Here is a 6,206-nt window from a genome sequence, read left to right as displayed (position 1 = left end):
CTGCTTTCTCCGTCCGTAGCGGCCGTGAGGGGTTCTGTCGCCTTTCCCACACGAGAAGGAAGGAGTCTGTGGTGTGAGCCCCTTCGAAGTGCGAGGCTGAGGGGATATGTGCTGAGTGCGGCACGGGAACACTGAGGGCAGGTGAGGCACCGAGATGCCCGGTGTGGAAAAAAAATAACAACAATAAAGAAGGAAGCCACTCGATTTATTGTATCCATAATAAATAAATAAATAGAAGGGTGAGAAATGACAACAGATGTCACTGCCATTGCCCGTCCTGCTGCAGCCATCCCTGCCCGTCACTGAGCAGCTCCCCTCATCACTGCCCCTGCTGAGCACCTCTGCCTAGACATCACTGCGTGTGAATAAGGTGTAAAAGTTAAATAATTTCAAAATACACGGGACTAATCTTTATTATTATTGCTGTTGTTATTATTATCATCATTATTATTATTATTATTTCTGCCTTTGGGCTTAATTTATTGAGAAGCTTCCTGACAAAATCATAGAATCATAGAATGGCCTGGGCTGAAAAGGACCACAATGCTCATCCAGTTCCAACCTCCTGCTATGTGCAGGTCGCCAACCACCAGACCAGGCTGCCCAGAGCCACATCCAGCCTGGCCTTGAATGCCTCCAGGTTTGGGGCATGCACAACCTCCTTGGGGAACCTGTTCCAGTGCCTCACCACCCTCTGTGTGAAAAACTTCCTCCTAACATCTAACCTAAACCTCCCCGTGTCAGTTTAAAACCATTCCTTGTCCTGTCACTATCCAGCCTTGTAAACAGGGTGGTAAAATAATCATATTTAACACCCAGCATGTGCTGCAGGCTGCTGAGGAGCATGGGGTAACAGCAGCAGGGCTGGAACCAGCACCTGAAAGTAGCAGTACTCCTGTCTTTCTCCTCCCCGTTGAGAAGAACAAGACATTTCAGAGGCTGGCAGAGACCTGCCTCTGCTGCCTTTACAGCAGTGGTGCCTCATGGTTCTTCATTGCTTTGCTGCAAGGTCCTCTTCATAAAGAGTGATCTCTGAGAGAGTTAAGAGCAATTACATCAAGAGGATTTCAATATTTGGATGGAGGCACTGAAGTGGGCTTTAATTACTGGGAAGAGAAGAAAATGCTTGGTACGTTCTAGGCACGTTGTGTTCTGGAATATCACATTTTGCACTAACTGGAGCATTTATTTCAGGACGTGTAGCTTCATTTATAATCATTGATATATTCAAATATCCCCTTGTTCTGAGTGAAGAATCCTGCCTGTTTTGATCTCTCGCTCATACACAGGAAATGGACTGTGAAATGATGAGATCTTCCACAGAAGGAAGTGGCAGCCTGACTACCTTGCCTGCATTATGCTGACTTAGTGGAGTGTGAAATGAAACCAAATGGCAGATATCATAACAAGCAAATCAGGTTCTGTTCAATAGCACAGAATGAAATTAGCATCTGGTGTAGGATTAAAATAATAGGACAGCTTACAGTTTAGTACAAGGAAAAATGGTGGGAAAAATCTTCCCACCAGAAATATCTTCATTAATATTATCCTCTGTTGGTTTGCACCTGATTGTTTTGCCTTCCCTGTATTTCCATCCCTGACATATAACTGCTTTCTTGTTTTGTGCTGTTACATCATTTTACTGTAATGTGGCTCACGCAGTTTTTATTCAGGGGTTGCTCTATCAATTGAGACAATTGAAAGTTCCTCTTGGGACCAACTGGACAACAGAGCGTGGGCCCAGTCCTGCCTGCAGTGAGGTCAGCACCAAACTGGCTGTAAGAGTAGCCAGCAGAAAGCTGAAGCCTTGGAGTTTGCCCAGCAAAACCTGCATGCTTCATCCTGAGCGTGGTGGCTCTCCTCGAAGGCTGTGGTTCTGAGCAGCACTGTGCCCGTGCACAGTGACACCCTCTTCTGGCCCAGCCAACTGACAGAAGCTTTGTTTGGTTCCCAGTAAGTTCTGTGGAAAACCAGAATGTTCAGTACTGGCAGCTTCCAGCCTCTGACAAATATCCACTGTATCTTATTTATCATGAGCAATTTATTTGCGCAGTGTTGCAGCTTAAAGGTAGCAGCATTTGTGTGCTAGCAGGATGTCAGTAGCATAAGATCCATCTCCTGTGGTCAGCTGTTTTCCTCTAACAAGAGAGGCCTGAATGGTTGTGACTGTAATGCAGAAAAAATGCCTTTCCTTTTGCTTAGAGAAAGAAATTATTTTGCATTTGGCATGATTTTGGGATCTGCTGACGGCTATCAAGCTGATCCTGTTCTCCTGAGACACTCTTTCCATTTTCCACTGGATTTGAACATGAGGACTGGGATGTTTATGTATAGAAATGTTACATTTTTACTGCATGTTTGATGTCACTAATTTCAACAAGGTGCTGTCACGTACAGAACACAGGTCTGCAACACGTTCAGAGTTCTTATTTAGGATTTGGTTCATAAATTCACGCCTAATTTCAGATAGATTGGCTTTCCTATGGCCTTCATTCACCATCCATGCTAGATACCCAGCACATGCTTAATCCTGTGTGAATCCTTCAGCTAGTTGGATGAGACGTCTGTAATCAGACTTTTCTTAGTCCAAAGACCTGCAAAAGGCAACGGATGTCAGAAACAAAGTGTTTGGTGCTTAATGAAGCACTGAGAATCCCAGTGATTCTGACCCACAGGGTGAAGGAGTACAGCTTATAAAGAAGTACAGCTTATAAAGAAAGTACCAAGGACACGCAGAAGTTACTGCTTGATTCCAATTGTTTTTAGGGGTACCGACTCTCACTGAGGTTCTCCTCATGCAGCTCCACTTTTGGAGCTGTGCAGCAGCACGGGGATGCGCTGAGATCTGGGCACCTGCATGAAGAACGGCGTTGCCCAGCACAGCCTGGCAGCGGAGTGCTTCAGCTGGGGCTGTTACCGGGAGGCACGATGGCCACAGCCCTACAACAATCACTTTCCATCTACGCTGCATGAAAGCTGCACTTCACCCTCGCTCCGAGCAGATGGCGGCGTTTCTGAGTTGCTGCTTTTCTGGAGGAGGTGGTGATGGGAAACCAAACCATTAAATGCTGCTGGGCCAGCAAACTGCTGAGTCAAGACTGGGGCAATCACGTGGAATGCCAAAAAAAGAAACCTTTGTGCTGAGGTGAAGGGATCAGAGCCCAGGCTGCAGCAGGCGGCTGCAGAATTTCCTGCAAAAGCCCACTGAGATCTCACACTGTGACACAGCTGGAAAAACACGTTCCCAGCCTGCAGGCAGAAGCAAAGGTAGGGAGGCGGCGCTGGGCCACAGGCGTGTTATACAAGCGTGCTCAAGATGTCATTTTAACCATTTGCTGGCTGGGATATTCTGCCTGTAAGCAGACTTCTGTAAGCAAGCAGCGTGGATCAGCAGGTCCCTGACCGACCCACTGCCAGCAGCCCTGTGAGTTGTGAGCGATGCAGATGATGGTTTGGGGTATCTGGTGATGCTCAGCCCAGCTGCTCCTGACACGACACGACACGCGTTGCAGAGATGGACGGTCAGGCAGCTGGGCTAACGAGCAGCAGCAGATGAGACTTGTGCATTCTGTGAGTTATGCCAAATTGCCTGAGTTAGATCTGTTCCACGGGGAAAAAAGGACAACTATTTTTCAGTGGGTAGGCTGACAACTCAGTGCATTCTGTAGGCTTGTAGCAGCACAGCAGAAAAATATCAGTAATCAGAAATTTGTATTTTTAGCTATGTACAAGCTGACTTCCTGGGGATAAATATCAGCTTTAGAGCAGCAACTGCTTTGTGAAGATGCTCATCTCCGTATACCAGGCACCTCCTGCTTCTGCTCTTATGAAAGACAGTAACTTGATTGGAGAAACTTTGGCAGGAAGCTTCATGCTCGAGCAGAAAGCTGCGTCTAAAAGCACAGGGGTGGAAGGGAAATTGCATGATATAACCATTATCTTATTAGGATGTTTTACTGCAGGGCTGCAGCACTCCCTAGTGACCCAGCACACCAGCCTGATCCCTCTGCAGGCAGCCCCCAGTCACATCCAGCCCTGAGCCAGCGCCTCTCCCTGCCTTGTCCTGAGCAGCAGAACTCGTGCAGGCAACAGCCGCTATCCTTCATTGGGGCTGCAGGCAACAGCCGCTATCCTTCATTGGGGCTGCAGGCAACAGCCGCTATCCTTCACTGAGGCTGTCAGTCTGCTTTTGGAGCTGGGACCTCAGGAATAAAAAGCAAGAAACGAGGCAGTGCAGAGTGGCAGCAGCACAACCCCATGCTCCCAGAACAGGCTGGCTGCAGCCTACAGGCAGGCCTGGCCCAGCCCCACATGGGCCGTGCTTGTCTGATGAAGCAGAACTGCTAGACTCAAGGATTTGAAAGGACAGCTTTTCATGGTAAAAGATTACTTCAGTGTTTTTACACTGAAATACTTCATGATATTTCTTTTTTCCTCCAGGTCTAAAACAGACGAGCTTCAAGCTGACAAACAGCCCCGATCTAAGGAGTTGAGCTGAAGAGCACTCATCACTAAAAGCATGTCTGCTGCATGCCAACTACTTTCCCTAAGAGTAAGAGGGCTTTAGTTATGGCACTGCCATATACTACTTGACTGTAGAAAGACAGCTTTGAAAGTTACTACTTTTGTGTGTATCTTAATGCCTGCGGGACACAAGCAGCAGCAGGACAAGCTCCAGTAGATACTTGAAAGCCAGTCTTCTATCAGGCATCAGTTACTTGAACAGAAAAAATAACTGCTCCCCCCTGTAGACCCATTGCTTCTTTCCCCAGTTCCTTCCATGTTTGCAATAATGGTGCCCTCTGCACAGAATTCATCTCCCTTACATCCAGAGCAGAGAAAAAAAAAAAAGGAAAAAGCAGATGATCTTAAATCGATTACTTGATTTGGCACCAGTTTCCCTTGAAATCAAGAGATTACTGTATGAAATGCAATACACCTTATTGTAACAGAAATTAGAAGTATTTACTACAACTATTTACTTAGTAGGATTTAAAAAAAATACAAAATTCTGTAGGGTTATGGAAAACATAGAAAGTCAGAAATGTTCTCTTGAAGTAGGAACTGTTAGTGGAAAGTCATCCCACGCTCCTGTCTCCAGGGTGCAGCAGAACAGAACACCTGAGCAGCGCTAGCAGAAGCTGCCTGCTGTGAAGCACTGCCCACCTGAGGAACGTTTTAGGATCTCCCTGCATAGAATCGCTCAGGTTGGAAAAGACCTCAAAGATCACTGAGTCATCACTGAGTCCGACCACAGCCTGCCCGTGCTGTCATACCGCAGCACGTGTCTTCAGCACAGCTGGTGGGAGGAATCACCGCTTCCTCTCCTGCAGTTCTCTGTGCTTTCAAACCCTTTCTCCGGAAGCAAAGAATAGAAATAATTCAGGAATGGAAGCTGCTTAGAAAACTCAAGGGATTTTAATGACCGAATGCAAAAGGAACTACTCGGATTCAGGTAGCAAACAGGTATTTTGCTAGCAGAGCACAAGCTGAAGATTTTAAAGAAGCCACAAACAGGAGAAGCCCAACATACAGCAGTTTGAGGAAGAAGGCATTTTACACGAGAGTTTATCAACACAAAACTGTTTAATATTTATTAAATGACACAAAATACCTAGATAACAGACTCACTCTCTGAAAGGACATGTATTTACATTATTTACCAACTTTAAGAAAGACTCTCTGTACCCATATCAGACTTGTTATGAAACATTAAAAAGGTTTTGCTGCTTTTTGCATCAACGGATGCAATGGTGACACATGCCCTGTTTGCAAGTCTGCATAAACTCTAATTTTTTGATGCAGTGAAAAAGCACAATTTTATATTCCGGTAGCCGAGTGAAGAGGCTTCTGAGAAGTAACAGGGTTAGTTGTTTTCTTCTTCCCGCTCCAGACATACTCTGAAGAATTGTTATACAAAAAGTATATTACATTTTTGAATGCTGCTGTACTCTTACAATTTTAGTGTAACTTTCCAAAGAAAATATTCTTCCTACTGTATGAAATCACTAAAAACAACCCAACAAAGTGGACATGTATTTAGATGCACTGTTTAAAAAAAAAAAAAAAAAAAAAAAGAAAGAAGAAAGCATTAGGGCAAATGATATGCTTAGGAAAAAAATCAACCAGCTGACTGATAAGAAAAGAGCAGAGACCAAAATATGAAGCACAGCTAAAGCAACTTAATTTGCTAGGGTTTTTTTTTT

General features: G+C 45.2%; 1 long non-coding RNA gene across 1 annotated transcript in view; it reads left to right on the top strand.

Moving 5' to 3' along the window:
- Positions 1–3,113: 3,113 nt before the first annotated feature.
- The window catches only part of LOC104912212, a 4,444-nt gene continuing 1,351 nt past the window's right edge, over positions 3,114–6,206 (top strand). The window contains exons 1-2 of the long non-coding RNA XR_794473.3: positions 3,114–3,267; positions 4,441–4,552. This is a non-coding gene — a long non-coding RNA (uncharacterized LOC104912212). The remainder of the gene's footprint in view (positions 3,268–4,440; positions 4,553–6,206) is intronic.

Source organism: Meleagris gallopavo, chromosome 9 (genome assembly GCF_000146605.3).
Source record: "Meleagris gallopavo isolate NT-WF06-2002-E0010 breed Aviagen turkey brand Nicholas breeding stock chromosome 9, Turkey_5.1, whole genome shotgun sequence".
NCBI classification, from domain to species: Eukaryota; Metazoa; Chordata; class Aves; order Galliformes; family Phasianidae; genus Meleagris; species Meleagris gallopavo.
The sequence above is the reverse complement of the archived record's forward strand: the minus strand, read 5'-3'. Positions and strand labels throughout refer to the sequence as shown.